Consider the following 14,552-nt stretch of genomic DNA (forward strand, 5'->3'; position numbering starts at 1 on the left):
TTTTTTTTTTTTTTTTTGCGACGGAGTTTCACTCTTGTTAACAGGCTGGAGTGCAGTGGCGCTATCTCAATTCACTGCAACCTCTACCTCCTGGGTTCGAGTGACTCTCCTGCCTCAGCCTCCCAAGTAGCTGGGATTACAGGCATATGCCACCACGCCCTGCTAATTTTGTATTTTTAGTAGAGACAGCGTTTCTCCATGTTGGTCAGGCTGGTCTGGAACTCCTGACAGGTGATCCACCCGCCTCGGCCTCCCAAAGTGCTGAGATTACAGGGGTGAGCCACCGCGCCCGGCCTCATCTGGTGTTTTTGTATAAAGGAACTATTGGTTTGAAAAGAAGGCAAACATTTATATTTCTTACCTTGTTTTGGGATATATTTCTACAGTGCGTTTATGTAAAAAGGTTTTGATGTCGCTGGGCATGGTGGCTCTCACCTGTAATCACTTTGGGATGCTGAAGAGGGTGGCTCACCAGATGTCAGGAGTTTGAGACCAGCCTGGCCAACGTGGCAAAACCCTGTCTCTACTAAAAGTACAAAAATTAGCCAGGCATGATGTGTGTGCCGGTAGTCCCAGCTAGTTGGGATGCTGAGGCAGGAGGATCTCTTGAATCCCTGAGGTGGAGGTTGCAGTGAGCCGAGATCCACCACTGTACGCCAGCCTGGACGACAGAGTGACTCTCTCAAAAAAAAAAAAAAAAAAAAAAAGAAAAGAAAAAGGGGCCTAGGGCCTGGCATAGTGGGTTATCCCTATGATCCCAGTGCTTTGGGAGGCTGAGCCAGGAGGATCACTTGTGCCCAGGAGTTTGATACCAGCCTGGCCAACATAGGAAGACCCCATTTCTACAGAAAGTTAAAAAATTAGCATGAACACCTGCAGTCCTAGCTACTCTGGAGGCTGAGACAGGGGAATTACTTGACCCAGGAGTTGGAAGCTGCTGTGAGCTATGGTGGTGCTACTGCACTCCAGCCTGGGCAATAGCGTGAAACACTGTCTCTTTAAAAAAAGGAAAAGGATTTTCATGTTCTACTCTTGAGTTGTATTGTGAAATAGAATACAGCACATCACTTTTTAAATTTTTTTTTTTGAGAGAGAGTTTCGCTCTTGTTGTCCAGGCTAGAGTGCAACAGCACGATCTCAGCTCGCTGCAACCTCTGCCTCCTGGGTTCAAGGGATTCTCCTGCCTCAGCCTCCCCAATAGCTGGGATTACAGGTGTGTGCCACCACGCCCGGCTATTTTTTTTGTATTTTTAGTAAAGACAGGGTTTTGCCATGTTGGTCAGGCTGGTCTCAAACTCCTGACCTCTGGTGATCCACCCGCCTCGGCCTCCCAAAGTGTTGGGATTACAGGTGTGAGCCACCGCGCCTGCACATCACTTCTTAATAACTTGCTAGGTACTGTGTCTTTATAGTATTAGCAATTCCACTTGAGTCTTTATTCTGAGTCTTCCTCCATGCTTTATTAATATTGAATTGGCCACCTTCATTTCTGCCCAAGACAATGTGGAAGCACACAGTGGAGAATTCTTACTATGTGTAAGATTGTGGGCCGGGCGCGGTGGCTCACGCCTGTAATCCCAGCACTTTGGGAGGCCGAGGCGGGCGGATCACGAGGTCAGGAGATCGAGACCATCCTGGCTAACACAGTGAAACCCCATCTCTACTAAAAAATACAAAAAATTAGCCGGGCGTGGTGGCGGGCGCCTGTAGTCCCAGCTACGCGGGAGGCTGAGGCAGGAGAATGGCGTGAACCTGGGAGGCGGAGCTTGCAGTGAGCCGAGATCGCGCCACTGCACTCCAGCCTGGGCGACAGAGCGAGACTCCGTCTCAAAAAAAAAAAAAAAAAAAAGATTGTGGTGGTGGTGGTCTCCATTTAAAATAACTTTGTATTGCTATTTGAATAATGTGTATTGATCTGAGTCTTTTAAAGGTAGTATACAACCTCACTATAATCTGCTGTGAGATCTGCTTAGGCCAGCCTTTTCAGCAGCATGTAGTATTTTAAACCTGGGTACCACAAGAGGTGGAAATGCAACTAGTTCATTTTTGTTTTGTTTTGAGGTATGCTGCTAGTTTCTGTTATCATTTTCCTTAAAATTAATTTTAGTGTTTTTTCATTTATATTTTTTCATATGAAGAGGCTAGATTTTCTTATTGCTTGTCATCGTAGTTAATAATAGTCTTATATTTCACGTTTTAGAAATCGCTTTTTTAGTGACTGCCTCATCAGGCCTGTAATTGGCAGAATGTGATATTTATCAAAATTAATTTTAAAATAATGATTTCTAGGCCGGGCGTGGTGGCTCATACCTGTAATCCCAGCACTTTGGGAGGCCGAGGTGGGCGGATCACAAGGTCAGGAGAACGAGACCATCCTGGCTAACATGGTGAAACCCCGTCTCTACTAAAAATACAAAAAAAAACCCAAAAAACAAAATTAGCCGGGCATGGTGATGGGCACCTGTAGTCCCAGCTTCTCAGGAGGCGGAGGCGGGAGAATGGCGTGAACCCGGGAGGTGGAGCTTGCAGTGAGCCAAGACTGCGCCACTGCACTCCAGCCTGGGTGACAGAGCGAGACTCCATCTCAAAAAAAAACAATAAATAAAATAATGACTTCTAGTGATGACAGAAATTTAACCAATAATCTTACTGCTATTTCAGAGTTGTATTTTTTCATTGAACAGCTAAGTTTTCATGTTTGGAAATCTAGGAAATTTTTATTGTAGTATTGTATTTGCTTTTCATAGTCTTTAGTCATTTGCCCTCAGACATACACAAGTTGATGACAAGGTTGTATACTTTTTTCCATCTAATTAAAAAAATTTTTTTGAGACAGGGTCTTACTATGTCACCCAGGCTAGGGTGCCGTGGTACGAGCATAGCTTACTGCATGCTCTACCTCTTGGGCTCAAGCAGTCCTTCCATTGTCCCAAGTAACTGGGATTACAGGCATATGCCACCACGCCTGGCTAATTTTTAATTTTTTTGTAGTGATGGAGTCTCACCGTGTTGCCCCCACTGGTCTCGAACTTCAGCAGTCCTCCCTCTTCAGACTCCCAAATTGCTGGAATTATAGGCATGAGCCACCACACTTGGGCAATTTTGTTCATTTAAAAATATTTTTGGCCGGGTGCAGTGGCTCACACCTGTCATCCCAGCACTTTGGGAGGCCGAGGTGGGCAGATCACGAGGTCAGGAGTTCGAGACCATCCTGGCTAACGTGGTGAAACCCCGTCTCTACTAAAAATATAAAAAATTAGGCGCAGGTGGCATGTGCCTGTAGTCCCAGCTACTCGGGAGGCTGAGGCAGAAGAATCAGTTGAACCTGGGAGGTGGAGGTTGCAGTGAGCTGAGATCACGCCACTGCACTCCAGCCTGGGTGACAGAGTGAAACTCCGTCTCAAAAAATACACACACACACACACACACACACATACACACATACATATATATATATATACACACACATGTATATATAGGTATATTTATATTTCTAATTTTTTACAGCTGGGGTCTGGCTGTGTTGCCCAGACTGAACTTGAATTCCCAGGCTCAGTTGATCCTCCCACTTTAGCCACTCAAATGTTTGGGACCACAGGTGTGTGCCACCACATCTGGTTAATTTTTAAATTTTATGTACAGGTAGAGTCTTACTGTGTTGCCCAGGATGGTCTTGAACTCTTGGACTCGGGTGGTCCTCCCACCTTGGCCTCCCAAAGTGCTGAGAAATGTGAGCCACAATGCCCAGTCAGCTTTTTATTTCTTTAATGTGGCAAATTGCAAACATATATAGAAATAAAGAGAATAGTATAATGAGCCTTCATGTACTCAACATCCAGCTTCAGCAGTTATCAACACAGTTAACACACTGTTTCCACATCTACCAGCCCGTCCCTCCTTCCCCTCTTGCTTATTTTAAAGCAGATCTTCCAGTTATTGTATAATTTCATCCATAAATACTTAAGTATTTAAAAATTCTTTTCACTGTTAAGTGAGGAATTACTCCTTCATAGTTAGGTTTATATAACTTTTAAGTATCTGATCATAGTTGGAACTAAACTACTTACACCATCTACTTCTAATCCATATTACTTATCAATAGGGAATTCCCTGTGCCAGCTAAGAAGAAATGAGGTAAATAGTTCACATCATTGCTTTTCGATGTTTGCATTGAACATTTAGAACAGTTCCTATGCTATTCAGAATAGCTTATCAGCTTTTTTCAAATGCACAAGAGAGAAACAAAGGGTTTCTTACAGTTTTTTAGTCATAGCGACAAGATGCTAAAAAATGTTGTCTAGTTTTTAGTCCCTAGATTTTCATTTTTTTGTTTTCCATTTTTTTTTTTTTTTTTTTTGGAGACAGAGTCTCACTCTGTTGCCCAGGCTGGAGTGCAGTGGTGCAATCTCGGCTCACTGCAAGCTCTGCCTCCTGGGTTCAAGTGATTCTCCTGCCTCAGCCTCCTGAGTAGCTTGGACTACAGGTGCAAGCCACCATGCCCAGTGAATTTTTGTGTTTTTAGTAGAGACCGGGTTTCACCATGTTGGCCAGGCTGATCTTGAACTCTTGACCTCAAGTGATCAGCCCGCATCGGCCTCCCAAACTGCTGGCATTACAGGTGTGAGCCACTGCACTGGCCTATGTGTTTAATTTTAAGAGGAAGAAAGTCAAATAACTGTAGGTCAGACTTTAATTCTTTTTTTTTTTTTTTTTTTTTTTGAGACGGTTTCTCACTCTGTCCCCAAAGCTGAAGTGTAGTGGCACGATCTCGGCTCACTGCACCTCTGCCTCCTGGGTTCAAGCGATTCTCCTGTTTGAGCCTCCTGAGTAGCTGGGACTACTGGTGTATGCCACCATGCCCGGCAAATTTTTGTATTTTTAGTAGAGATGGGGTTTCACCATGTTGGCCAGGCTGATCTCTAACTTCTGACCTTCAGGTGATCTGCCGGCTTCAGCCTCCCAAAGTGCTGCGATTACAGGTGTGAGCCACCACACCCAGCTAAGTTTAAGTTACTTTAACAAGCCATTCATTTGTTTGTTTTGTATTCATTCATTCCTCATTCCACTGACTAACATTTTTCCAGTGCTTCCACCATACCCATTTCTGTGCGTAGGTGTGGGGAAAAGACATACAGTGTTTTTTTTTTTGTTTGTTTTTTGTTTTTAAATCTCAGATGTAATCCTAGCTCTGTGGGAGGCCAAGGCAGGAGGATTGCTTGAGCCCAGGAGTTTAAGACCAGCCTGGGGGCAACATAAGGAGACCTGGTTACTAAAAAAATAAAAAATTCAGGCTGGGCATGGTGGCTCACACCTGTAATCCCAGCACTTTGGGAGGACGAGGCGGGTGGATCACCTGAGATTGGGAGTTTGAGACCAGCCTGACCAACATGGAGAAATCCCATCTCTACTAAAAATACAAAATTAGCCCTGTGTGGGGGCACACGCCTTTAATCCCAGCTACTCGGGAGGCTGAGGCAGGAGAATCGCTTGAACCCAAGAGGCAGAGGTTGCAGTGAGCCGAGATTGTGCCATTGCACTCCAGTCTGGGCAAGAAGAGTGAAACTCCGTCTCCAAAACAAAAAGTAAATACATAAATTAAAAAAAAAAAATTCGCCAAGTGTGGTGGCATCCACCTGTGGTCCCAGCTACTTGGGAGGCTGAGGTGAGAGAATCACTTGAGCCTGGGAGATTAAGGCTGCAGTAAACTGTAATCGCACCACTCTACTCCAGCCTGTGTGACAGAGTGAGACCCTGTCTCTAAAGGAAAAAAAAAAACTCGGGCCGGGCGCAGTGGCTTACACTTTGAGTGGCTGAGGTGGGCAGATCACAAGGTCAGGAGTTCGAGACCAGCCTGGCCAACATGGTGAAACCCCATCTCCACTAAAAATACAAAAATTAGCCAGGCGTAGTGGCACATGCCTGTAGTCCCAGCTGCTCGGGAGGCTGTGGCAGTAGAATTGCTTGAACCTGGGTGGTGGAGGTTGCAGTGAGCCGAGATCTTGCCACTGCACTCCTGCCTGGGTGACAGTGAGATTTCATCTAAAAAAAAAAAATTCTAATAGGAGGAGCATGTTAACAAACATATTACAGTAATATTATGTAATACATTTGCCTATGTTAACAGACATACTGCGATACATACTATGTAATGTTTTTGTCCAAGGTGGGGAAGTTATTCAATCTGTGGTGAGAAAGAAAAGGTTAGGGTGGCTTCCTACAAGTGGGAAGAGCCAGGCTTTAAAGGATAAGTGTGAGACATTCAGACTTAAGAGAGGGCGTTCTAGGTAGAGGGAGATCATCTGCAAACGTATGAACGTATGACACAGCAGGATGAGTGCACTGTAATTTGGATCGGTAAATTTTCAACCCATTCTCTTATGATTTCCTGTGTCTTCAGTGCTATATAAGGTTGGCCTTTGTAATTAGATATCTTCTATCAAATAAAGATGGAAATATGTTCAAAATACTTTTCTTAGACAAAAAACTATTATAAAAGTAATTTCTAGCAAAGATTAATGTCAATAAAATATTTGGTTATATTTTAGTTACTCAGAAAATTTTTACTAGAATGTAACCCACTCAGCATTCTAGTTAATCAGGCCTTGATTATAATAAGTATCTAGCCAGATCTAAAAATGTATAATTAGTTGTCTTAATAATGAATGAATCTCTCAGCATCTGCATTGGTATATTTCCCCTCAATTTGTTGAAAATCCCAAATAGTCATTAAGATCATAGACTCTGAAATCAGATTGATTAGGCTCAGATCTGAGTTTTGCTAACTTATTGACTGTAATTTTGAGCAAAATACTTACAGTCTTTGGTTTCCTTGACTGTAAAATATGGTGATATAGTAATGATAATATTTATAGCATAGAGTTGGAGGACTCTACGAGATAATATGTATAATGTGTTTAGCATAATGTGTGCCATGCAGCAAGCAAATAATGTGTATTTGTTATTATTTTAGTTATTTATTTTCTTCATTTCCAAAAAAGAATATAGCAAAGCAGATTACTTCCCTCATAGGTAAGAATATGTAAAATACACTTTTGAAGTGTATATAAGCAATGTCCTTATTTGTATACATATTTTTTTCATTTTCAATTTTTAGCATACTATTTGTCTTTTCTCACATGTGAATTCCAATTTCGTATTTTCCCTCTTCATTTTAGCCTAGGTTTTTGTGTTTGGCTTTTTCTTTTTGAGTCAGGGTCTCGCTCTGTTCTCCATGCTGGAGTGCAGTGGTGCGATCTCGGCTCACTGCAAGCTCTGCCTCCCAGGTTCACGCCGTTCTCCTGTTTCAGTCTCCTGAGTAGCTGGGACTACCAGTGCATGCCACCACCCTGTTGTAGTTTCTATCAAAACTTCTTTTTGTTTTTTTTGAGACAGAGTCTCACTCTTGTCGGCTAGGCTGGAGTGCAGTGGCGCGATCTTGGCTCACTGCAAACTCCGTCTCCTGGGCTCAAGCAATTCTCCTGCCTCAGCCTCTGGAGTAGCTGGGATTACAGGCATGTGCCACCACGCTCGGCTAATTTTTGTATTTTTAGTAGAGACGGGGTTTCACCATGTTGGCCAGGCTGGTCTCGAACTCCTACCTCAGGTAATCCTCCTACTTTTGCCTCCCAAAGTGCTGGGATTACAGGCGTGAGCCACTGTGCCCGGCCTTCATATATTTATTTAGTGCTTACTATTTGCCAGGCACTATTCTAGGTACTGGGATACAGTGATGGACAAAACAAGATCCCTGCTTTGCTGTCTTAGGACTTAATAATTTGGGCATTTTCTTTTTTCGATAGAGGATCTTTTAGTACTGATATAACATACTGTTAGCCAGTATATTACGTGTTGTTCAAGCAAGATTCTTTTTCTTTTTTGACATGGAGTCTCAACCTTTCGCCCAGGCTGGAGTGCAATGGCATGATCTCGGCTCACTGCAACCTCTGCCTCCCAGGTTCAAGTGATTCTCCTGCTTCAGCCTCCCAAGTCACTGGGATTACAGGCGCCCGCCACCACGCCCGGCTAATTTTTTTTTTTTTTTTTTATCTTTAGTAGAGATGGGGTTTCACCATGTTGGCCAGGCTGGTCTTAAATTCTTGACCTTGTGATCCACCCGTCTTAGCCTCCCAAAGTGCTGGGATTACAGGTGTGAGCCACCACTCCTGGCCTGCAAAATTCTTAAGATAGACTCAAGATTCCTGAAGAAATTCCTGGTATATGATTATTTTTCTGCTAAAGTGAATCAATTATGTGACAAAAATTTTTTCCCCCTGAGGAAAAGATACTGTGTGCCTATGTTTCATCCAGGCATTCCATTGGATAGTTAGTCCTTTGAGATATCAGTGGATTAAATCATCTGTTAAGAATCAAATAAAATGCTGCAGGAAGAAAGTGAAAAACAAAACAAAAAAAGAGTCAAATAAATAAAGGCTGGGCATGGTGGCTCTCCCCTGTAATCCCAGGACTTTGGGAGGCTGAGGTGGGGGGATTGCTTGAGCCCAGGAGTTCCAGACCGCCTGGGCAACATAGTGAGACCATGTCTCTAAAAAAATTTTAAAAATTAGCCAGGCATTGTGGCACATACCTGTAGTCCCAGCTACTTGGGAGGCTGAGCAGTAGATTTCTTGAGCCCAGGCGGTCGAGGCTGCAGTCAGCCATGATTGCACCACTGCACTCTAGCCTGGGCAACAAGATGAGATCCCATCTGGATCTTTATGTCAAGTACTGTATTAAGCCCAGAGTATACAACAGTGAATAAAACAGATAAAAGTTGTTGCTTTCATAGTGCTTCCTTTTGAGTAAGATAGACAATATTAAATAAATGGGAAATATGTCCTAGCATTTTGATGATAGATGTGGTAAAGGAAGTATAAACAAGGTAAGGGATGTTGGGTAGTTAGGGAAGTCCTCTGAAGCACTAATATTTCAGGAGATACCTGAATTATATGAAGGACCCAGTGCAACTATCTGGGGCATGAGCATAAGCCCTGAGACAGGAGTACCTGTTGATGTGTTCAAGGAATAGAAAAGGGCTAAAACAGTAAAGGGGGGAATAGTGATAGGAGATAGAAGAGGTATCCAGGGACCAGATAACATAGGGACTTAAAGACTTGATAGGTATCTAGTTTTGTATTTCAAGTTTGATTGGAAGCAGGGAAATGACTTGATCTGATATATGCACTTTGAAAGATGAATGATGCAACCAGGTTGACCAGTTCAGAGGCTATCGTGGACTGGGCTCAGTGGCTCACACCTCTAATCCCAGCACTTTGGGAGGCCGAGATGGGTGGATCACGAGGTCAGGAGTTTGAGACCAGCCTGACCAACATGGTGAAACCCCATCTCTACTAAAAGCAAAAATTAGCTGGGCGTGGTGGTGCACACCTGTAATCGCAGCTACTCAGGAGGCTGAGGCAGGAGAATTGCTTGAACTCGGGAGGTGGAGATTGAAGTGAACTGAGATTACGCCACGCCACTCCAGCTTGGGCAACAGAGCGAGACTCTGTCTCAAAAAAAAAAAAAAGAGGCTATCGTGATAGTTGAGGCAACAGCTGATTGTGGTGTTGAGTGTACTGGTGGGTGGATTTGAGGTATATTTTGGAGGTAGTGGAGATAATAACTTGCCGATGGTTTGGATGTGGGATCAGGGTAAAAGAGGAGTCAAGGATGACTTCAGTGATGGCCTGAGCAGTTGGATGCTTTTTTCTTTGATGAGGAACACTGTGGGAAAAGCAAATTATAAGGAGTACAGAAATGAGGGATTTGGTTTGGATATACAGTCATCCCTCGGTATCTGTGAGAGATTGGTTCCCCCGAGGATACCAAAATCTGTGGATGTGCCAGTACCTTATATAAAATGGTATACTACTTGGATATAACCTGTGTGTATCATCTTGTATACTTAAAATTTTTTTTTTTTTTTTGAGACTGAGTCTTGCTCTGTCACCCAAGCTGGAGTGCAATGGCGCGATCTCGGCTCACTGCAACCTCCGCTTCCTGGGTTCAAGTGATTCTCGTGCCTCAGCCTCCCAAGTAGCAGGGATTACCGTGCCTGGCTAATTTTTGTATTTTTAGTAGAGATGGGGTTTCACTGTGTTGCCCAGGCTGGTCTTGAACTCCTGACCTCAGGTGATCCACCCGCCTTGGACTCCCAAAGTGCTGGAATTACAGACGTGAGCCACTGTGTCTGGCCAAAAAGTTTTTTTTTGAGACAGGGTCTCTCTGTTATCCAGGCTAGAGTGCAGTGGCATGGCCATAGCTCACTGCAACCTCAAACTCCTCAGGTAAAGTTATTTTCCTACCTCAGCTTCCTGCGTAGGTGGGATTACAGGCTCACGACACAATATTCGGGTAATTTTTTTGGTTTTTGTAGAGATAGTCATGCTTTATTGCCCAGGTTCGTCTCGACCTCCCTGTTTGTATACTCTAAATCATCTCTGGATTAATTGTAATACCTAATACAATGTAAATGCTATGTAAATATACTGTGTTGCTTAGAGAATAATGACATAAAAAGTATATATATTCAGTGCAGACACAATTATCCTTTTCTCCCACCCCTGCCCCTGGAATATTTTTGATCCGTGGTTGGTTGAATCCTCGTATGTGAAACCCATGGATACAAAGGGCTGACTGTACAGGGTTTGAGATTTCTACTAAGTGTTTAAAGTTGAAATATTGAATAGGCAGTTGGGTGTACAAGTCTTGAGGTCAGGGCAAATATAAACTTGGGAGCTGAGCAGCATAGTGATGCTATTTAGAGCCAAAGAACTTGATGAAATTACCCAGAGAGTGAGTGTAGATAGACAAAAGATGAAGTTCTTAGACTGAGTTGCTGGATAAATATTTTTGATACTGGGAGAAATTTATCTAGAATACCAGAACTAAAAGAGAATCTTTTGATAATTTGAGGACTAATACCTTCCTGGCTAAGAAACTCTAACAAGTACTAACTAGTCAAGATGTAGAGACAAATGTAAAATGGTTGGTGAATGAATGTCTATTTTTTATCTCTTTTTTGTTTGATACGGAGTCTGGCTTTGTCGCCTAGGCTGGAGTACAATGGTGCCATCTAGGTTCACTGCAACCCCCACCTCCCAGGTTCAAGCAATTCTCCTGCCTCAGCCTCCCGAGTAGCTGGGAGTACAGGCATGTGCCAAACACGCCCGACTAATTTTTGTATTTTTAGTAGAGACAGGGTTTTACCGTGTTGGTCAGGCTGGTATTGAACTCCTGACCTCATGTGATCCACCCGCTTAGGCCTGCCAAAGTGCTGGGATTACAGGCGTGAGCCACTGCATCCAGCTCATCATCTAGGTTTTAAGCTCCACATGCGTTAGTTACTTGTCCTCATGTTCTCCCTCCCCTTGCCCCCCAACCCACTGACTGGCCCCAGTATGTTGTTCCCCTCCCTGTGTTCATGTGTTCTCATTGTTCAACTCCCACTTATGAGTGAGAACATGTGGTGTTTGGTTTTCTGTCCCTGTGTTAGTTTGCTGAGGATGATGGCTTCCAGCTTCATCCATGTCCCTGCAAAGGACATGATCTCATTCCTTTGTTTTTTCTTTTTTGAGACGGAGTCTCGCTCTGTCGCCCAGGCTGGAGTGCAGTGGTGCGATCTCGGCTTACTGCAAGATCCACCTTCCGGGTTCACGCCATTCTTCTGCCTTAGCCTTCTGGTGGGTAGCTGGGACTACAGGCGCCTGCCACCATGCTTGGCTAATTTTTTTGTATTTTTAGTAGAGGTGGGGTTTCACCATGTTAGCCAGGATGGTCTCGATCTCCTGACCTCGTGAGCCACTGTGCCCGGCCTTTTTTTTTTTTGAGACTGAGTTTCACTCTTGTTGCCCTGGCTGGAGTGCAACATCATGATCTCAGCTCACCACAACCTCTGCCTCTCGGGTTCAAGCGATTCTCCTGCCTCAGCTTCCCGAGTAGCCAGGGTTACAGTCATGTGCTACCACACCTGGCTAATTTTGTATTTTTAGTAGAGATAAGGTTTCTACACGTTGGCCAGGCTGGTCTCAAACTCCTGACCTCAGGTGATCTGCCTGCCTCAGCCTCCCAAAGTGCACCTCACCGAGCCGATCTCATTCCTTTTTATGGCTACATAGTATTCTGTGGTGTATATGTGCCATATTTTCTTTATCCAGTCTATCATTGATGGGTATGTGGGTTGGTTCCATGTCTTCGCTATTGTAAATAGTGCTGCAGTAAACAGAAACACATGTGCATGTGTCTTCAGAGGATTTTAACTTTTTTTTTTTTTAAATGGTAGTTGTGGTGAGTAGTCATGGCCCTCATTAAGAATATGATGAAACATAATCCCAGCACTTTGGGAGGCCAAGGCGGGCAGATCACAAGGTCAAGAGATCTAAACCATCCTGGCCAACATGGTAAAACCCTGTCTCTACTAAAAATACAAAAATTAGCTGGGCATGGTAGCACATGCCTGTAGTCCCAGTTACTTGGGAGGCTGAGGCAGGAGAATCGCTTGAACTTGGGAGGCAGAGGTTGCAGTGAGCCAAGATCATGTCACTACACTCCACCCTGGTGACAGAGCGAGACTCCATCTCAAAAAAAAAAAAAAAAAAAAAAGAATGTGATGAAACTTTTGTAGTCTTTCCCAGAAAGTGTATATATGCACATAAAATGTGAACGTAAGGGGTTCACTGGCACTTTGGATTGTAGGCCAATATTCTTCGTTATATAAGTGTCTTAACTATGAAAATCATGGAATGACAGTTGCATTGTTTACCTGTTCTTTACCAGAGTGCTTTTTTTTTGAGACGGAGTCTTGCTCTGTCACCAGGGTGGAGTGTAGTGGCGTGATCTCAGCTCACTGCAACCTCTGCCTCCCGAGTTCAAGTGATTCTCCTGCCTCAGCCTCCCGAGTAGCTGGGACTACAGGCATGTGCCAGCATGCCCAGCTAATTTTTGTATTTTTAGTAGAGACGGGTTTCACCGTGTTGGCCAGGATGGTTTAGATCTCCTGACCTTGTGATCTGCCCGCCTCGGCCTCCCAAAGTGCTGGGATTATAGGCATGAGCCACCGTGCCCAACCCAGAGTGTTCTTAAAAGTGGAAATAAACTCATGTAAGGAATGCTAGTGGTTAGATGATGATATAAGCAAATCTTTACTCACTGTCACCTGTTCACCTCCCTTTCCCCTTTACCATTATGGTAATGCAATAATTTCTTTTTTTTTTTTTTTGAGTCAGAGTCTCGCTTTGTTGCCCAGGCTAGAGTGCAGTGGCACGATATCGACTCATTGCAACCTCCGCCTCCTGAGTTCAAGCGATTCTCCTGCCTCAGCCTACCACGTAGCTGGGACCACAGGTGCGTGCCACCACACCTGGCTAATTTTTGTTTTTTTTTTTTGGTGATGGAATCTCGTTTTATCACCCCAGCTGGCGTGCAGTGACACCATCTCAGCTCACTGCAGCCTCCATCTCCCAGGCTCAAGCGATTCTCCTGCCTCAGCTCCTGAGTAGTTGGGATTACAGGCACACGCCACCACGCCTGGCTAGTTTTTTGTATTTCAAGTAGAGATGGGGTTTCACCACATTGGCCAGGCTGGTCTCGAACTCCTGACATCCAGTGATCTGCCTGCCTTGGCCTCCCAAAATGCTGGGATTACAGTCGTGAGCCACTGCATCCAGCCTAATTTTTATATTTTTAATGGAGATGGGGTTTCACTACGTTGGCCAGGCTGGTCTCAAACTCTTGACCTTAAGTGATTCACCTGCCTCGGCCTCCCAAAGTGCTGGGGTTACAGGCATGAGCCACTGCACCTGGCCTCAAATCTTTTTAAAATAAGTTTTTAATGGATTTTTGTTTTATTATAAACTAATGCAAATTCTGTAATAGGAATATATATGTGTATATATAATTTTTTTCCTTTTTTTTTTTCCTTCCAAACCTTTCTCCCTTAAATGACTAGCACTATCAATTTGGTGTGTAATCATTCATAATTTTTTCTCTATATAGGATTTTTGTCCTACTCTTTCCAAATATGAGATCTTGCTTGCTTTTAACTAAGAAGTAGCAGACATATATTTTGTGTGTGTGTGTATAAAAAATATTTTTGGTCAGTATGAAGGAAATCTTCATATAATAAATCTTTTTATTGGTACTTTTATTTTTCTATAGGAGTCTCAAAAGTAGGATTACTTTTGGAGTCAAAGAGTATGTAAAATGTAAAAGTTTGTAATGGATAGTATAAATATTACTTTCTAAAATGATGGTGGCCACTAGTGCCCATTTACCATACATTATCAGTATTACTTGCTATTTTGAATTTCAACCAAATTGATAAGTAAAACATAGCTTTTTTTTTTTTTTTTTTTTTTTTTTGTGAGATGGAGTTTTGCTCTTCTTGCCCAGGCTGGAGTGCAATGGCGCGATCTCGGCTCACCGCAACCTCTGCCTCCCGGGTTCAAGCGATTCTCCTGCCTCAGCCTCCCGAGTAGCTGGGATTACAGGCATGTACCACCATGCCTGGCTAATTTTGTATTTTTAGTAGAGACGGGGTTTCTCCATGTTGGTTAGGC

At 43.6% G+C, this 14,552-nt stretch overlaps 1 protein-coding gene across 5 annotated transcripts in view; it reads left to right on the top strand.

The window, feature by feature from the left end:
• The window catches only part of ASH1L (ASH1 like histone lysine methyltransferase), a 230,256-nt gene that overhangs the window by 3,322 nt on the left and 212,382 nt on the right, over positions 1-14,552 (top strand). The window lies entirely within an intron of this gene.

This window comes from Gorilla gorilla, chromosome 1 (assembly GCF_029281585.2).
Source record: "Gorilla gorilla gorilla isolate KB3781 chromosome 1, NHGRI_mGorGor1-v2.1_pri, whole genome shotgun sequence".
NCBI lineage: Eukaryota > Metazoa > Chordata > Mammalia > Primates > Hominidae > Gorilla > Gorilla gorilla.